This window comes from Glandiceps talaboti, chromosome 13 (assembly GCF_964340395.1).
Source record: "Glandiceps talaboti chromosome 13, keGlaTala1.1, whole genome shotgun sequence".
Lineage (NCBI taxonomy): Eukaryota > Metazoa > Hemichordata > Enteropneusta > Spengelidae > Glandiceps > Glandiceps talaboti.
In genome coordinates, this window is record NC_135561.1 from 16,444,024 (window position 1) to 16,465,819 (window position 21,796).

Sequence of the window (21,796 nt, forward strand, 5' to 3'; positions counted from 1 at the left end):
ATGATGTCCGTCAGATTCAGACAAAAGCTAGTCACTTCAAAAACTGGATTCCAATATTAAAGGTACATTCTTTTGTAAATTTGCTATTATGGGGTAAAAACAATTTCAACAAATTTTCACATTACATATTTAATAATGTTGTATTATGATATGGAAGTGTAGTTATTGATTTATGCAAAATGAGTCATCCCTAAGTTGAAATCTAAACAATACATCATTATTTTGAATAATCATTTTTTTTTTCATGAGAATTGCTGTCAAAATAGTTCATCTATATTTCAACTCTCTGACAAAATCAATAACAAATGCAAATAACTAATAGCACTTAGAACTACCTGACAATCCTGGGGGTGGTACCAGTGGTCAGCTCTGGTACAGGTGTATCACGTCAGGCCAGTGCAGGAAACCCCAGGCCCCATTTTAGACCCATTTTGATCAAAAATCAATATCTCATTTTAGACCATTACAGATATTTAAAAAAAATGAAAATTTAGACCTAAATACATTTTCCTTAGGAGGCAACATTTTGGGGCAATTGATGGCAATGATTTGGTAAAGGACAATGGAGCACATTTTAGACCAAGCAAAATTGAAAATAATGTAAAGTGGATCCCATTTTAGACTCTTCAGCTAGAAAAAAAAAGCCGACCTCATTTTAGACCAAAGGGCTAGAAAACGCACCACAAAGGGTGGCACATATACGTATACTCAAATAAGGGGGGTAGCCCCCCCCTCCCCCCCCCCCCACCCTCCCTCCCAGCTGACAATACATCTAAAACAAATAATGGTATATTAATATGAGACACTCATGGTCATTTCAATACATGTAATGGAAATTCAATAATAACAAATGGACAGACAAAATTGAGCAATTTATTTGCTAAAGGTATATAATAACACATTATTATCATCTTTCCTTAATGTGACTATTTTAATCAAATTCTGTTTATGAATATTACATGTCTGAGTAGAAAATTGTGAAAAGCATTAAAGGGTTCCTGTCATGAATATTTGATGATTTTGATAATGTCACCATCATGTCTCGTATTCCATTTTCTGTGGATTGATATTTGGAGTATTGATTTTAACATGAAACGCATTCATGCACACAGCTTTGTCTAGAGAATTTAAAATAGCTTTGTCTAGAGAATTTAAAATAGCCTGCATATTACCAGTCATAGTGAATTTAAAATAGCCTGCATATATATACAGTATGATGTATGAATCAATTAATTTGACCATAAGTTTCAATTTTGCAGAGTGCACTGCTGGCAGCAAATTTTACAACTGCTGACATCAGACCGTGTACAAATGGAACCTGTTACAAACAGGGAAAATAAACAAATGAATTGGATTAATAACACTTGGCACAGCATGTTAGAACAGCAGAGACTTGTATTACACACCATGGTTTGATAAGAACAGTTTTATGGTCTCTTCATGTGTACATGAAATGCCACATAAACTGGAAATTTGTTTGTGACGGTGTGAACTATTCATGTAAAGTGGTCATAAAACTGTTCTTATCAAATGATGAAATGTAATGCAGGTCTCTGTACTTTTAATACATGCAGTGCCAAGTGTTATAATTAATCCAATTCAGTTGTTTACCTTCCCTGTTTGTAACAGGTCCACAGTTCACAATCCACAGTCTGTTGTCCGCAGTTATACATGTAGACTACATTTTGTAAGTGCAGAAATAGTCAGGTATACCTACAAGACACAAATGACAGACAAAATGAATCTAACCTTGATATAGTAATTAATATATAATAATAAAATACAGGCAAACAATTTCAGTTCTAACTTTACCAGTTTCATATTTTTCTAACACAAACATGAAGTGATTTGATTTCCATGCGGAAAGCCCTGGGCCATTCCAAGTGACGTTTGTCTTAAAAGTGTGGATTACTGTAAACTTTCTTTTCAAAGTGTGTGGCCCAAATGTTCTTGAAATCAGTTACTAAGTAATAATAGCTCTGTGGATAGACAGCTGTAAGACATCACAACTATACAACTGAGACAGTTCATTTTGTAATGTTCCCGTTGATGTCAGACAAGATAGATAGTGACCGTATTCTTTTTCTACTCAAGCCATATCTTCATGCTTATAACATGACTCAGTATACTTACATTGTATTTAAGTATTCCAATACTTGAAGGAAATTAAAAATTTTATTCAGCTTTTAAGTGTCAAAATCATGATACATATTGTATAATGGAGAGAATTATAAATTGATATACTACAAAAAAACATGTCATGTACAATGTATATAAGCTCGCGCAGCGGCCGCATAACGGGTCAATGACTAGCATGCATGTGCGTCCTATACACTATATGCGATGTTTTTTCAGTGGTTTTACCCAAGGATGAAAATTTGCGGCACTTACGCATGCACGATCTATATACTATGTGCATTCTCCACGTGGGCGGTGCTATCTGCAATATCATCGTGAGGCAACCAGTCACAAATGAATCCATCCTGCACGACTTATGGGCTTTGCCTACCGGGTAGTTATGATTTTACCATAGGCAATGGAGTCCCCTCCACTGTGTAATATTATGATATTACTGTTTTCCCCTCAATTAAAAGTAAAACTATATAGTTACCCGGATTTCTAGTTCATAAGATCTTAAGTTCTTTCCTTCATGAATAATCTAGTTCCTGACAAAAATTCCAATTTCACACCATGTTATCTTTACATATTATGTCTTGTCAATGTCCTTACTCTAGCACAGAAACCTGTGCTCCTCCTACAGCGTTCATATAACATGATGATGTCCCATCCCCACGAGATTTTATTTTAAGCAGACTAGAGGTGGAGTTCTGTTGAATATAAATTTGCATATCATATCAGTCCTGCTGTACCATTGAATATTAATGAGCGATGATGACAGCCTGTCAATTTATGATGGATTACTACTGGCATGTGCCATTTGTGATTCACCCAGCAAGGGGTTGAACCACATTTAACACCTTGAGTAATGAGTGAAGATAACATATAAAGTGTAAAATCAGAATACAGTTGTCAGGAACGTAATCTTCTTTTCAAAGATATTTGCACTGTGACACTTCAACTTCAGCATCAGCACTTGCAATATAATTAAACACGTTAACTCTAGTGACAGTGTCAGATTTTGTATAGTCGCACATATGCTCTCATGTGCAAAGCCTAACTGCAGCAGTGATGCACATGATGTACATGTATGCATGGTTGCAGTTTTGTAAAGAGGTTCCCCCAGCAAGGATAATATATAATGTGTCTGTACAGTCATGTCAACAAGTTGAAAAGTTTTTGACTACAGCACTGATGCATGGGTGTAGTTTTAGAATTGTCAGAGACTTAACAATAGCAAGGACAATGCCTGTACAACCTATAGGTTTTTGACTGCAGCACTACCTTGAGATTTATATTATGTTTGTATGTTAATGTAAAGAGGCTATACAGTCTTAAGATATTGCTTAATTAGTTGATTCCATTAATATGCAAATTGACCTAATTAACATATAAGCAAGGGTAAATATATACAAGGTACAGCCAGATTTTGACTGCAGTATATGTGTACATTGTGTGGTTAACATTGTAGTTAATGTAAACAGGCTAACCTCAGCAAGGGGCAACAACCATTTCTTTTAACTGCAGCACTGATGTGTACTGTGTGTGGTTGTAGATAAAATAAACACTTATAGCAGGCTCCGGGTTATAACTCTATGCATGGGTACAGTACATACTCTCCTGTGCAATCAGTGTTTGACTGCAGCAGTCTACAGTGATGTACATTGTGTTTATAGTAAGTTGTATTTAATGTAAACAGACTGAACCCAGCATGCATTATATACTTTAATATGTATCTTACAACCAGTTTTTATAACTGCAGCACTGATGTATATTTGTATGTATTTAGTAACTTGTACTTTGAAATTTAGGTCTGTCAACAAAGGCTGTTTAGTTGAGCTTCTGTGTCTGGATGAGTTGTGCTGCTATAGTTATTATCAACTGAAAGCCAACACTGTCATAGCATTGATTGTGTAATGTCTATGTGTACAAAGCAGAAATTGATCACGTATCCCGAGACTACATGTCATATGGTTCATGTTTTACTGAATGTTTTGTTGTGTTGAGTTATATTGTTAGCTTTTTTCGCCTCCATTATTTTGTATGTGGGTACTAGAATCTGAGTTCAATTATATTGAATTGTATTTTTAGAATGAATGAAATAAATGTGGTTGCTTATGTACTGTAGATATGATGTTTAGTAGTTTATGTACCCTGGACTACTGCTAATTTGGTAGTCTAGATACAATGTTTAGTAGTCTATGTACCCTGGACTACTGCTAATTTGGTAGTCTAGATACAATATTTAGTAGTCTATGTACCCTGGACTACTGCTAATTTGGTAGTCTAGATACAATACTTAGTAGTCTATGTACCCTGGACTTCTGCTAATTTGGTAGTCTAGATACAATATTTAGTAGTCTATGTACCCTGGACTACTGCTAATTTGGTAGTCTAGATACAATACTTAGTAGTCTATGTACCCTGGACTACTGCTAATTTGGTAGTCTAGATACAGTGTTTAGTAGTCTATGTACCCTGGACTACTGCTAATTTGGTAGTCTAGATACAGTGTTTAGTAGTCTATGAACCCTGGACTAAGTATTGTGTGTCCTTGCCTACTGTAAAATTTGAGCCCTGTCATCCTAACATATCCAGGTAAATCTATCCCAGGGACTTGTCCTAATTATTGTGCATCTTGAGCTTATAGTGTATATGGTATGGATAATTTGAGACGGTACCACCATGAAAAGTTTGTAGGCTAGAGAAAATCTAACAGACTAGATATCGACTTATATCGCACTGTAAATATTCTTACAGGGCTCAAAATTAATGTTTTTTCTTTAATTGGTAGTCCCAGTGGGCAACTAATTTCAGAAACTGGTAGCCCAAAGATGATGACCAGTAGTCCCATATTTCTGAACTGAAAAACAGAGTTCCTCTAATGGAAACATTGTGTGTTATTAATATAGTCATGTTTCTAGATCTTCCATCCGTGAAACTATTGCATGATCAGTGTTAACCTGAGTGGGCTGCCAGCTGCAGCACATGCAAATTATGGTAGCCCCATGACAAGAATTGGTAGTCTGTGGACACTGGACTACTGTTAATTTCAAACCCTGTCCTATCCACATGACTGTATACATAATAATTTTTAATATTATATAGCTTTATTATTATTACTTACAACATGCTATGGAAAGCATGGTATTGTACTAAATACAAAGATAAAATGTCACTATGCAGCACTTATAAATTAATATATAAAACCAGGCAATTTTAATGAATTATGTAACATTTATACCCCACTGATTCCAGCAATCATCCTCAAGTATAGATACAGTATAGTATAGCTGACACATGAGTACTTGTGTTGTTTTCAAGCATTTTCCACGTCCGTTCTTGTGCCAAACAATTTACCACCAAGACAGTAATCTCAAAGTGAGACTCTCAACACTTTTTCACTTTCAAATTTCACCCATGGTGAAAATAATGATTATTATTTACTGGCAATCAAAATCCACACCATTACAGTAGTATGGATGACTGTCCAAATTATTGCTGCTATCAGTATCATAGATTCACATCTGTACAACATGTCAAAGTTATAGGGTAGTATACTTGTATGTCTATAGAATCCAGCCACACCCTGGCTAGATTAATATTTGATGATTGATAATGATAACAAATCGCCTTGATCTGGAATGTAACTTATTGAAAAAGAAGGTAAAATATGTTGTTTAGTTTGAACCCAGTTTAGCAATAATATACTGGTTTAATATTCCCTAGCTAGTGTCATTTCCTCCTGCATTAAGAGTGCGAATCCATTGGGAGTTAAAATGTAGCTGAGGGAGCTCTATATATACATGTAGTGTCATCCTTTAAACAGGTGATGATGTAGGTCTGATTGATGGAATTAATTACAATGTACTGTATACCAGAAAATAACAGAACCCTATGATAGGGGTGAATGCAAGAGTGGCATCCTGGGGTATTTCAACACAAACATCTTGTGTACTTCCAACATTCTCTGTGGCCTGGATACTTTCCATGCAATGCCATATAGGATGTGAAAGTGTAGCAGAAATCACTCCAAACAGGAGTGCAAATACCCGTTTGTAAATGTCGTGAATGCTAATTTTTGTGATGTTAATGAATTTGTTATTAGTTGTTGTATATTCACTTAAATTGGTAACTTGTCTTTAAGGTAGACATGTTTTTTTTTTTACGATGGGTAGACAGTAGTAGAGGTGATTGGCATGTGTTTGTCCATTCCATTTACAGACTGTCTTTTGTTGTTTTTTGTATGCTTATTGCTTGCTTGTCGGTACTTGTGTAGTTTTTTGTCGTGTTGTAGTCTATTGTTTTTTGTTTTCATTATTGCGTAATTTTGACTTGAATCTGATGAAGTGTAATAACATTTTAAAACAATTATTTAAATTAATTTATGTATATGCACATGAAAGTACTAACCAAGAGAAAGTATAAAATATAATAGATTAAAATCTTTCAGAGTGGATGGTACATTCATTGTTTAAACTATTAACGTACATAGCATACATGTACATGGGAATGTTAAGCTCTGGAGATATGCACTCAGGTAACTTGATCCAACACAGCTCTATTACTTCGCTGCCGTTCAATCTTATTGCACGAGCACAGATATCTGTGCCCCCCCCCCCATATTGCATTCATATAAACATGATGATGTTGTCGCGTCCCCGCATGATTTTAGTTTAAATAGACTGGAGGTGGAGTCCTGCTTTGACATTTACATACATGTATCATATCAGTCCTAGATCCTAGAAACATGAGAATGATGATGAGACAGCCTGTCAATTTGTGATGGATTACTACTTACGTGTGCCATTTTGGGGGTTGAACCACATTTAAAGCCTTGAGCAATGGGATTGACTAGACTTAGTATGAAGATAACAGTGACACACTATAGTGTATAATCGGAATACGGTCGTCAGGAACTAGACTATAGGAACTTCTGTCATTGCACTGCTTGTGTTGCCACAGTAACAGTCATCACGTCTGCCTAAATTCTGATTGATGCCAACTCCATACTGATAAGTGAAAGTAAATGAAAACCAATTAAAGCACTTATATCTTGTTTAACATCCAAATTTGTTCTGAAACATAGTGAATTCACAAAGTATGACATATTTTATTTCCCTTCAACATATGAACATTTACTAGACTACCAGCATTAATATGTCATATTTTACTGTTCATATGTGCCATGCATTGTCTGTATGTAATCCTATATCACAGTTTAGTCCCGTCATTGAAACAGTCAGTAAAATGATACCAGTAATATAAGTTGGAGATGAAAATGGAGTACATAAACGACAATTAAAGCAACAATCATATTTCAAAGGATGTACACATCATCCATACAAAAGGATTATAACAGTTGGAAATTAAAAAGTTGCTGTTAAAAAAAAATTTGAACTTGATCTATCTTAATTAAAACCAAGAGAAGACCAGGAGTCCACCATACTAAATCTAAAATTTAAGTGTTGTACAATAAAATTTGAACTCAATCTCTGTTAAAATCAAGAGAAGCCCAGGAGTCCACCATACAATGTCTAAAATTGAAGTGTTGTACTGTAAAATTTGAAGTATTCTTGTAATAGGCAATGTTTGCTTCACATACACATAATTTGAAAGAAAAAATAGAAGTCTACAGTTATATATTTTCTCTGCTGTATATGGTTCAATATTAACCTCAATATTAAAAATATGTTAATAACTACAGTTACTGTAATATTAAATCATGTATAAAACATTCAATAACACTGGCATTGGTTACACAACTATTTAACCATACACATATACATAATATATTTTTGCAGTTTATTTTCTTGCTTTACTTATCTTGTAATTGAATCCCCTTTGCCTTAAGTTTGTAAATGAATAAATTTGTTTAAAAAAACACACACAGTCAACTATAAACAGTGTTTTATTTACAGTAACTGATTCAAGGGTTTTGCCATGATACACTAAATGTATATCACTTACTAATTTACAGGTTTACTTAATTACAAATAAAGGTTTCACCTGGTTTCATAAATTGTTTGGTATAATTTTGGCCAACAAGTATACCTTTAGGCTTTACTGTATGTAGGTAGGTAGGTAGGTACAGATACCATGACTTTATGTATACAGCAGCAGATGGCATCCTGCCCATCTCATGGAAAACTTGACCTCAATGGTGCAAACTTCATAATCCTCTATATCTTGGAAAAGATTATTCACCGGATTACAGCTTTTTAATATAGAAAGATTTATTCTTCATTTTTTTCCAGGTGATAATCCATCCCAAAAAAAGAAGCTTATATTTAATAATTCAATCAGAATTTTTTTTTAATTAACTGCATGTTTACATGGATAGCTTACAAAATGTCAAGGATACACGTACAAAATTAAACCTTCCAAGAGTGGGGTTCAATTACACACAAATGAAAATATCTAGTCGTGAATCCCAAATATTCACTGACTTCCCTTCAGAATTGTCAAGGGTATACATACATGTACAACCAGCTATTTAAGCCAGGTGCACACTAGCGGAATCAGGTGAGCAAAATTTCACTTGTGGCATTGCCTCGCACTGATTCCTCTTGTGTTCATGCACCTTTTAATGAGAATTTGGCCATTTGTGGCCGTGAGCCAAATATCGAACTTTGGCCAAAATACCCGAAGCCATTGGTTTACTGAGCAGGGAATAGTCACAAAACTATACCAAACGAGATATCTATCTCATGCTATGACACAATAACCGGCATCTTGTTGAATATTCCCTCTGACAGTAGCCACAGGTATTTAGGCCAAAGAGCGACATGTTTGTCTTTTAAAATCATTAAAATACCGTCGTCATTGATGTACAAGTTACTCACCTGTATTTTAGACTAGGCACAAACATTTTGTACTTTGTCATCGCCACGCATGCGTTTTTAACAAAGTTGTGGACAGAATCCTCACGTTCAGGTGCACACACACAAGGAAAAATTCACGCGCGGCCAAAAATATCAAACATGCTAGATATTTAGCTCATGGACATGAATGACCAAATTCTCATTTAAAGTTGCCCACACACGATCTTACCAACCATAAACTGGGAACATTTACAAAATGAGAGGAATCGGCATGAGGAAATTGCCACGAGTGAAATTTTGCTCAGCTGATTTCTCTACATTGTAGTGTGCGCCTGGCTTTACATGTTTCTCAGAAAGAATTTGGGCTTCAAAGAATTTTTGACTCTGTGCATGAATAGAAATTTTCATTTGATACTGTGGACCCTGAGTCCATGAACATTCATTCTTGTTTCTTCCTATGTATATCTGGAGTTTGTTCTTTGAAATATTTCTTGCATCGCCATGATAACTGTTATACAATTTGTAGACCGTGGTGCAGAAAATCGTCGGTTTCATCATGTAAAATTATATTTTGATCAGCTATTGATATTGATATTGTTTAGAAAACTTAATGTTGATTAAAATGTTACATTACAATAAACAGTCTAAACAGTTTAATTTGGGGTCAAGGGATTTTTTTTTGTAAAGAAATAAGTCAAATATATGATAAAATTTGGAGAAATTTTCAAAGATATTCATTCCCGGATGCATGCCATAAAATTACCAAATCTGTGCTCCTAAAAGACTAAAAAGTTATCAACGCTTTGTTAATTTTTTTTTTTTTCATTTTTGATGTCCTGCGAAGTAAACAAAAATAAGTCTTTAGCGAAAATTTCCAGGTTTAAATTATAGTATTCACGATACATAACTGTTGTAGCATTTTGCTATACTTGTTTCACAGCTCAATAGCCATTATTAAGTTGATATTACAGTGAACAAAAATAAGAATTACCAGACAGATGCAGTGTACATATGTACTTAAACAGGTAAACATGTAACAGTTGATTCACAGATGAAACCATTTGTTACAGAACAATCCGTAAACAGTTGTAACATCATCACTGTACAAGCTAAGCTAGTACAAGTACAAGTACAAAACCATGTGTGTATTGAATACAACATTGATGCTGTCACTCTACAAGACTTAGTTAAAAAAATTCTGGTATGTTCTAACATTATACTGTAAGCCTAGATATTTTCACCACTAGAAAATTTTGCATTTTTACAGTCTTCCGCTAGTTCTCAAAGACTATAATATCCACTCATTACCAGATTTATACATTGTGTTCATATACAAGCAAGCGTTGCAGGTACTACTAATTTTTTTTTTGCATTTCTGATGTGCCATGTGAAAGAAATAAATATAAGTCTTTAGCAAAAATTTCAAGGTTTACGGTATTCACGATACATATCTTTTGTAGCATTTTATCATACTAATGTTTCTCAGCTTAATAGCCGTTATAAAGTTGATATTGCATGTACATAGTATTAGCATTTTACATTCTGAACTGTGGATGGTACGACATGATATATTATCAATATCATGTCAGTGATTAGATAGATATACCGTACATAATACAAGCCGTCACCACCATATCTTTGATTATGATATTCACTATATACGTGTTATCCCAGATAATAGACTGAAGGTGATAAAGGTATCAGTTACTGTCGCATGAGATTCCCCAATATTTTTCTTCATTCAGCTGAGGAAAATACGAGTGACCTAAGGGGCATTTATTACCAGTAAAGGTCCCTAGACGAGTACTGAAAACCCTTATATCACGAGTATTTTCTAGCTGAATGAAGAAAAATATTGGAGAATAACAAAATTATATCATTGCCATTACTATCAAAGAAAAATCGGGGAAAGTACGTTTATGGCAATATTGAATGATTTGATTCTGAATCATATTTTGAACACAGCAGAACCAGTAATGTAGACATGCATTGTCGCGACATACAGATGCATGTTGTCATGACTTTAATAGAACGGCCATAGTATACATTCCATATTTGTTCAACTTGGCTTGTGCATACATGATCACCAGATCACCAGTATTTCTCAGTTGCTATATACATGTTAGCATGAGCAGTAATAGATATTGCTTTATGCACCTATGATGCTGCAATGAATGAATTATTAAGTATTGCGAAATTATTAATAAATGCTCTTTTTTTTTCTTGATAAAAGTGGAATAATATTACATGTAATGTAATGACTACAGACCAGCTTAAATCTCTTCAGAATCTCTTTCTCCATATAAATTTATAATGAAAAGTTACAGAGTAATTTTTTTGAGGGTATAATACACATTAGTTGAAAGCTAACCAGCTGGCACTTCGCGGTTTACATTATCGTATGCCAGAATATGTTGACCCAACATGTTGATAGAGCCAATTAAATGACCAACTGTCTATGACTAGGTGTAGAAGAGGTAGTGAAACAATTAAAACTGTCTTTAAGTTTGTCGCGCTGAGCTCTTGCAACTAGATGTATTGTAACAGCTATAGGATATGGTTGCATTGCAGTGTATAGTGGTTTCCTTTTACATCATGGAAGCAACAAGTAGTCTTAGACTATTATCTTCTTCACTTTGCCACTAGTATCATCATGAATGTAAATTCATCATATTACTCCAGTACTATGTACTATGACAGAAGCCTATAACATGCTAGTTTCACTGTGGCGTACTCAGGGTAATTTGTACAAGTGCTTGGAGTGTTCTCCGCAGTCATGCATGACAAGTGAAAGTGCAGGAAAAAACAGTGCAAGCATGAGTACGATACTCCTAAGTACCGACACTGGCACTCTGGGGTTCTCTTATTCTAACATACCATAAGTTTATCCAAAAGCAAATTTCAATAAAACTGATACTGTGCAATTGTGTGCTTTCGCTGACTGTCTATAATTGAGCATGCCCTCATTTACATATCATTTGCATGCAGGTATGCAATAATGGTTTTGATATTGCACTGCAGTCACTGTGCGAATACCACTACAGTATGTGCATGTAGCGATGTTATCTCTGGTACATATATAATAATATACCGTGCATGTGATAATCTCAAGGTGTTTTGTACAGTATTATAAGCAGAAGCAGAAGAATGCATATTAGCTATGTTCAATACATGGTTAACTTTTGTTTTCAAAATTTTGGTAACTTAAATGTCTCTCCTACATTGTAATAAACAAAGTCCAAGACCACATCAGTATTGATACATGTTCATTTTTGCAAACAATACCAGCAAAAGCATTCAAAACAGGAAAACGTTCATTATGTAATATTAAAATAGACTTAATGTAGTTCCAGTGTTAGGATTATAATATATTATAAGTAATAACATGTGCTAGAATGAAGTCTTCTCAATGTAACTTTACAATATGCACAGTGATATTTGCATTGATTCAGTCAGAATGTCTCATTAATTTACCTATGCTATAAACATGTTGAGGTCATTTATTATTCATATTTTAATCATCTTCTAAAGAGCATTGCAAGATTGCTGCCGATTCTAAGATATTGTATTTGTAGTAATCCTTCTTAAAAACTATCAAGTTGATGAATTATTCATGAATTTCACAACATCAGTAAATGACCCATATACCCTTGGCAATTGACACTAAAAGCTAGATACATTACATATAGTATACAGTCATGGAGTCTCCATCCACCTGTCTCTCCTTATCCTGACCACTGCACTCCCTAACTCCTCAGTTCAGAGAATGACTTTTCAGGCGTTTTTTGAACTCACCCACCAATACGTCCCATCCCTACACAAACATATCTAAAGATACAGCAACAGACTTTGAATTCAGGAGTTCCATGTTCAAACTCCATCATGATATTTGAATTTGTGATGAGTATCATAACCAAATGTCTGATATATATTTTTAAAAACTGTATGTATCACCAACTTTGTCCTTTCATCCAACCTATTCCATTTCTGTATTAACCAGAAAGTATACATTGTAAAAATTAACTTGTAAGATGGAGAAGTGGTTGGGATTGGGAACTAAGGTATAATTTGCCAGGAGCTATATTAATAGCAATGAAAGCTTTTTGGAGAAAATGCATCAACTGCATACAGTACACACATGCAAAGAACCTTGCTACAGGCAAGATATGTGTTAACATATACAGGACATGTTAACACATCTTTTGCCTCTAGCAAGGTTCTTTACATGTCTGTAGAGTGAAAGAACTATTATAGGATACGACATGTGGGTATCTAGATTTACACAAACACAGATTAGTGGTAAGTTGTTTTTTTTTGTTTTTTTTTAAAACTGTCTTAGTACAAATTAGAAATTTGACAGCCTTTGATTGTCATTTATGAATTTTTTAACAACAACATTTCATTGATGATGAAAATAAGAATGGCAAGGTTTCTACTGATTTGAAATAATAACCCTTGCAAAAACACCAGCTAAAGACAATATTAGGTACCGTATAAACAATACAGCTGATTCCGAAACAGTTACAGTGGTTGCCCCTGTATATGTAGGTTCAGGTATCAATTTTATCATCAATTTTTTATTAACGGAAGTTGTAATGTAACACAGTAATATTAAAAGTCATACCTGATTGTTATAGCATGCATTCTATCACTGTATCAGTAAACAGAGACATAGTATCCTGACTCCTGTGCTGTTTATGCTTTGATACGTTATGGACACTAATTGCACTGTATGTCTCATCTGAAATACATCATACATGAAAATTACAAGTCATGTAAGTCATTTGTATTTCAAACAACTCTTTTCAAATAGGTACACCATGACCAAACCAATTATATGATGGTTGAGTGCACTGATGTGTGATATGCTCAGGTACATTGTATTTGCACAATTGCTTGCAGTTTTCACTGTGACCTGTGTTCCCTCTAATGGTAGCCAAATTTTGTTGATGTGAGTCAAAATGATAAAAACTGGCATTTCTTGTGAGTCACCACATAGTAAGATATAAGGGAACACCAAATTTTGGTGCGTCTCTAGCTATTGTGTATGTCAGTGGCATGTCAAATTGGCTTAGAGGGCACACTGATTGCGACCATACAATTTCATGGAAATGGTTTGGTTTATCATTACATACATGTATGTATATTCGAACGAGCAAATTTCTGTAAAAATGATACTGCGCGATTGCTTACTTTTGTATAGAGCAAGCAATTGTACCCTCATTTGCATATCATTTGCATGCAGGTATGTGATTATAATGTTTTTGGTATTGCAAATGCAGTGCTCGAAGAATAGTATCAGAAAGAACCTCTATATTGTCCAGATGAAGTTTATTAGTGAAATACATGTACACCTTGATTCTCTTGGGAAAATGACCTTTGAACCTCAAAGTAATTATTAAAACCTGTGATATGACAGCTTGTGTGTAGTGTCATTAATTCATATTTTGATGTATGATTCTATACTATATTTGATATTAATATATATCATCTGTCTTCTAACAGCTGCCGGTGATAATATTAATAAATACAAATATTACTCAATAACATACTTTCAACAACAGCTTGTGTGGACAAGGAGAATTTATGATAGGATTATTTGGAACATACACACTTGTAGGTGTAGGAGTGCTTTTTGTTCTACAACAATATGAAAACGACTAAAACAAACATATTTTATTCTAGTTTTGTAGAGCTTTAGTAGTGTAGATTTTATGTTCCCATTTGTAGATTGATAATTCTGAATATTTATGATTCAGAGATGTCCCTGACCTGTCATGGACATCATTATTCTATTTTCAATTACAAGTTCGTATAATTTTATTCATATTTATAGTGCCGTTCAAAGTGTATTAAATTTTATAATTAGATAATAATTCCTCATAATTTTGTTTGTTCAGCCTTGGAAATATGAATGACCTTGTAAGGGGGGGGGGGGGGGTTGAGGGGGTGATCTTGTCAATATAAGTCACTAGATGAGTAGTGACAAAACCCTTAGGTCATGAGTATTTTCCAGCAGAATGATGAAAAATATTGGGGAGTAATTGTACCTCCACAAGCAAAATTTTTGAAAAATGTGAAGAAAAAAAAATAATGGCGATTTGGAGCACTTTAACTCCTATTTTTAGCACCCTGGAACAGTAACATACAGTAGACACATGTTGTCGTGTTATGTAAGATGTCCACTGGCAGGGTATTTCTTGTCCAAAAATAATAACTTGGGCTTTAATTCATTTATTTTATGATTGTGAATTTGTTGTGGAGTTTTGGGATGGATTTTATGTGTTATGGGGGAAAGAAAGCAGGACTTAATATTTCAAATGAAAGACAAATCATCTTAATACATGATGAACAACTGTCGTTTTTATTGAACTTTGTTATTCTTGTTGCTAAGCATTCTATCTATATTTCAAAATTTAGAAAACAAAAACCAGATTTGACGGCATAAAAAATCATTACAAAATATTCAGAGTGTAGAGTTTCATGTTGTAGTTAGAAAAAGTGATAAGTAAATGCGCATATTAAGAAATGGGGACATTTTTTGAAATTTGATAACTTCAGAAGAGTTTCAGAATACGAAACATATAAGATTTTCATCTATGAAAAAGTTGTATTTTTATAATAAGCCCAATAAAAAAATATTATTAAATACAAAAAAATACCTTGGCTTGTGCATGTTATAAGTGTAATGGGAATTACATACCATGTACTTTTAAGCATATCATGATGTACACCATCAAGATTGATGTCAGTAAGTCATCATACAATGTATTTCACACAAAACTTACAAAATTCCCTTCAGTATATAGTTGCTTTAAGTGAAAATATTAAATAATTGTACAGTTAGGTACTAAATTATACCTTTTTGACCACCTGTTCAAATAAGAATCTGTCTGAACTTACTTTTAAGCAAAACTGTAATGACTATTATCATAAGCCTTTAAAGAAATCTAATGTTAATCTCCAAAACTCACCCACCTGTTGATGTCTCTAGAATGTTTTATAAGGTTATAACTATGTATACCATAATCTGTTTTCTGTTGCTATGTTTGGACTCTGCGTTTTTGTGTAATACTTCTATGGATTAAAAAAACAAACATTTTGTATGAACTGCCATTGCCAAATGCACATGGGTGGGCACGCATGCATGCATACACTACACAATTAAATATCTTGTAATATTTTCATTCTCAGACTATAACTGCCACCTTGGTGTTATTTCCATGTCTTAAATCTAAATATGTCTTACGTGGTGAAAAGATGGCAATGTATGTGGGTAAAACTGCATGTACTCATAATAATTGCCATTTGTCTTCTAAAAGCCCCAAAAGCATCAAACTTAATTTCCTGATGAGAGACACCCTTAAGTATGTTAACTTTACAAATACAGATTATTGACCTAGGGTATGACATTAGCACCCCCCCCCCCATGCTCTTACAATTGGCGCCATCTGTTCATGCATCTATGTGTGTGTGTGTCTGTCCATGATACATCATTCTTCTGTATACAGTATCCAATTCATTCAAACCTAGCACAAAGGTGACAAATCATGCCATTAGGACATAAGCAAATTTGATCAAATGGCAGCCATTTTGGTAGTTAAAATCAATATTTAGCGCATACTTCCAAATCACTTCTATGAAGACTAGTATTTTTGATCATATCATTTCATAATTTTACCCATACATGTACCGGTACATGTCACATACAATGTACTTATGGTATGCGTTATTTACATGCAATAACACATTTGCTTACCCTCTCCGTATATATTTTACTAACTTTTTAGGAGATATGAAATAGAGAAACAATATTTTTAGCAAGTTTGGATGCATTATGAGGAATTATTGCTGCAATAATTAAATGACAGATAGTCGGAAAAAATATGTCTGTCTCTCAACACACATGGATAATTTTTTATATATTTATTATATATATACAATGTCATATAATGTACATGTCATTGTCTTTACATACATGTATCTTTGTATGTATGTATGTATGTATGTATGTATGTATGTGTGTATGTATGTATGTATGTAATAAAATTAACCATCAATATAATAAAATTAACCTTAAAATAGATACATATCCTTATTCATAATAAACAAGGCTATAAAGGGATCAGGAAATAGCAAAGCTTATAGTCAAGCTTGTAACCCTAGTGACTAAAACATACATGTACTTGCATGTACACACACAACATTGCAAATTGCCATAGCAACTATCAGTACCATAAAATAAGAAACATTTTTGAAAAAAGAGACAAAGAACAGCAAACAACAATGGAACAGTGAAATTGACACACGTACAATTTCCACAGTCAATTTATGAAATTCGTAAATTGACTGTAACCTGCGTCAGTTGTCATTCAAAACAAAATAATATTATCATGTTGTACCGTACACAGCTATACATATTCTGAAAATATTAACTCTTTATTCTGAAAATAACAACTCTTTAACTGAATTGGTAAAGTTTACGCGTGGTCCAATAGTCCAAATCTCAACAGGCAGGTTATTTCAGGTTTTGTATGTTGTTGTATGTTATGTAATAAGTCAGGATAATTTTGTATACATATTTGATGCAGTAGTGTACTGAGAAGCGCAGGTACATGTAAACACACACACACAATAGAATTTGGCTGCAGTTTTGTCTGAGTTGTCTGTGTTAATTGTGTGTTCATAGAAACATGACCAAGTCTACAATATGTGACAAACTGCATTGTTAAAGTCAAATTATGTAGTTCACATAATCACAAAAATATATTTAGACACAGAGGCACTTACATTAAATGATAATACTCTGTATTTGTTCAAAATGTTCCTTTCTTCAGAAGGCATTCAATTTTTTGATAAACTAAAATCATTTTTTATTAAATTTATCAATGAATACAGATTTTATCCCACAGATAATGCAACACACAAGACTTTCTGAAGCTTCCCTTTTAAGTTGATTTGATATAAGTTATCCATACGTCATTTAATCAATACAAAATTGTAGTTTGGCACGGGCAAATCAGGTTTCATTCATCATATGCTTTCCATTCATTTTTTTATAGTCAGTCTGTCAGAGAATCTTGTTGAATCTGTCTGTTAGAGTATTTCCTAAATCCATGACTTACTTTCTGTTTCTTCCAACAGATGCTGTGCACTTTGTAAAGGTACACGTACATGCATAGTTGAGATCTGAAAACCCATCAAAGTAAGGATTAATGGTTTCCATGGTGACACCGTATTTGACCATTTAAGTATTGATGTAAACAGTTCAAAGTAAGTGTTTATTGTTACCAGTAATTGATTTGGACTTGCTATGATACATAGAAAGCAAATAATGGTTGTATTTTAACCATTTTTTGTTCATTATTTAAAGTGGCCATATGGATGAGGTTTTGAAATTCATTTTGGATTTTTAATTTATAAAAAAGTTTTTGAATTATTGTGGCTTCCCACTTCAAAAAATCAATGTGCAACAACATAGACCAAGTCTGTGTTTGTAACTTAGAACATGACTGAAAGCTAAAATATGCGTAAAAAGTTTGTTTTTGTACCTACAATAACAAACATTTTACGCATTTATCTGTCTTTTGCAATGTATTGAGTAACAAACACAGACTTGGTCTATGTTGTTTCACATTGGATTTTCACGTAGGAAGCCATTATAGCATTGTTTTAGCAATTAAAAAATCCAAAATAAATTCCAAATCCTCATCCATATGGCCTAAACTTTAATACATGAATTGCTGGTCAACTGGTTAGAATGGCCAAGTTGAACTTGGAATTTGAAACTTGGTTGTTTTAACATTGCAATTGGTGTTTACTTCTGAATGGCCTTTGGGGCAAAATGAGAACCATGATTGTGTCGTAGTAAACTCACCTGCGTGATTGGAAACCTGAAGATTGGTGTGGGAAGGACTTATCATTTTCCTTACCCAGAACCTTTAAAGGGTTGCATATGTGCATATGTATGCTTTCCAGGAAATTGAGAATGTTAGATAGAGCTGTTATGCTGTTTTCATGCTCATGCTAGGTGCAGTGATTATGTATATCACTGTGGTCACAACATTCATCTCAAGGAGGAGACATTACAATGAGTACTTTTATGAGTCAATGATATATGTATTATACATGTATACTAAATGTAGATATTTCCCCGTGATTGAAATTACTCAATGCAGATGGACCAAACCTTGATTTTAATGTTTTCTTTTTAAAAAAAGTACTAGGTAAATAAATAAATAAATAAATAACATAAATAAATAAAACAAATGAAATAAAAAGTTGAAAATTAGGAGTATTGATTTGAATAACATCTACAAGGCAGCTTACTTACAATTCACCGTGATAATTTTACCTGGTTTTTATAATTTATAAGGCGTTAAGGGTGTCTATACTTATTCCATGTTTCTCATCGTAATACCTTTTAAAAATTATGGGTTTATAGTCAGTTGGTTAAATATTAAAATTAAGTTTAAAAAAAATTGTTGATTTAAAAAAAAGGTTTAGCTAGAATAATGAAATATAGGGTTGGTTGGGTCATGAAAAACAGAGAATTATCAAAAGTAAGGCCACCTTAAAGGTCTGTATGACCTTAATCTTACTGAAGACAACATGACAAGTTGTTTAAATTGTCTGTATTTTAAACAAAATATAACCTTCCCTTGAAATAAATTGTTAAAAGGAAAGGTATGTACTGGCAAATTGACTGTCAAAAGAAAGACCTATAGGCATTATCATCCATGATGTGCAATGCCAACGAAAGTAAGAACTAGTCATAATAAAGAAGGTCTTGTTACACATCTATGGATTCTGATTACCTAACGTTTTTGCCTGTTTGGATTGACAGGATTTATCAAACTGTCTGTTTGTTGATGTTACTGCTACAGAACTATTTATTAGCTGTGATTTACAGACCAAATGAACGTATTTACAGAAAGGAAGAACTGCTTATGTGCGAAACTAAATGATGAATCAAGCTATTTTTGTACAGAAACAAAGTCTTCTTTTACTGCGTTAGGAGCTCAAATCAGAAATCATGTGACTGTTTGATCAACATTTTGTACAATCATGTGATTCTAAAGAAATGCATACTTTATATTATCAGAACATACACTAAAAGCATTATGAAATCATATAAAGAAATTAAACGGATATTATGTATCAAGTATTAGTGTGTGTCTAACACTATGTAATTTCCAATACAGGAAATTTAAAACCATGAAAAAACACTGTTTTGTGTTTTGGTAATGAAAAGAAAGAATTTATTTTAATATCAGTTCATATATCAATATCTTGTACTATATTTTTTAGTCAATGTCCCATTTTCTCTTGGAGGGTATTCTGGTCACTTGACATGATTATTCTATAGTGTGATTAGACATTACTATGCATTATATTATTAACTTAATATACTTGCCTCCGAATTGTAGGACGATCCCATATTTCAGTCTTTAATACTAGACTTTAAATATACACAATACATATACATGTATATATTATATATATTTATAAAGTCACATGTTGAACAGGTAGTAATGTTCCAAGTTGGCTTTACGTCCAATCCCAAAGTAAAATACTAATAAGCGACATTTCAGTGCATCTAGCACACCTTCTTAAAGCTATGACAAACACGTGATTACTAGCAAATGAACTATACATGTCCGAACTAAAGGAAAATACAGTTATACAGTTAAGTACTCGTGAATATTTAACGTGTACAATGTACACTGGTTTTGCATTTTGATGAAATAATGATCAGATATTTTATAAAGTTACATATTGATATAAATTAAATAGTTACCTGTAATGGGACCTCAAGTTCTTTATAGTGGGAATTATGGATTTTATTATATTTATAAGCTTCTCTTCTGTATAATTATTCATTTTTTAATAATATATGAGTTATTATTTTCTTTTGATATATTGAATAATTCTTTGTAACAGTTGTTATAACAAATATAATAAGTGTAAGTGTGTTGTAATATCTGATTTAAAATTCACCTGTTTTGTGCAATTTAAACAAACAACATATAATATTATATAATATTTTTTGGGTATTACAGCCACACACATGATAGATGGTCAATAAATGTTTCCATATTGATGATAATAGCACACACAGATCATTATGAATTCCACAGTCGTTGCAAGAGCCCTGGATAATGATCATAAAGATTACAATGTATATTATTCTATCTTCCCCGGGGAGTCAAATACGACTGGTGAAAAAACACTGAATGGGGGATGCATTTGCTTGAATGATATGAGCTAAGCAAGGACTACACTTTTTTTTAATTTATTCAAAGACAAAGTAGGTAAAGGTAATAAGAAGATAAAAAAACACCAGCAGGTTTGTCTGATGTGGGTTAACACCATATTTTTATCAGTTTCTTTATATCTGTTGAAGTTAGTCATAGTGTACAAAATGTAATATAAACTTTCTATTTTTTTTTAAATAAACTTAAAAAGTAACAGTCACACTTGATTGTTATGTGGCATTCTAATCAGCAAACAGAGTTTAATATGGGATCTGGGATTCCGTGCTGTTTAAATACTAATAAGTTACCTGTACTAATTACAGATAATGTGTCTTTGCATGAACCTGTTCTCATTCCTGATTGCCATGAGCTTGAAGTAAACACACCGGTGTGTGGTTTCACAAGTTGTATGATTTTAGTGTACAGTCATGATAGTTTGAATGTACAGCACAGAATGCACAAGTGAAATTCATAACAAACAGTTGAACACAACTGATAGTTTACGACATGGATCAGAGCTTACAGTAATGGATACATTAACACTTTCAACTTGTAGATGTGGTAATATTGCAATCCTTTAATAGCCAGTCACATCCC

The 21,796-nt window shown here is 33.3% G+C and overlaps 1 protein-coding gene across 5 annotated transcripts in view; it reads left to right on the forward strand.

The window, feature by feature from the left end:
* Positions 1–21,796, forward strand: part of LOC144444569 (uncharacterized) — a 121,836-nt gene that overhangs the window by 55,030 nt on the left and 45,010 nt on the right. For all 5 annotated transcript variants that reach the window (XM_078134039.1, XM_078134044.1, XM_078134042.1 and 2 more), the window contains one exon: positions 18,087–18,215. The gene's annotated coding sequence lies outside the window, so the exon portion shown is untranslated. The remainder of the gene's footprint in view (positions 1–18,086; positions 18,216–21,796) is intronic.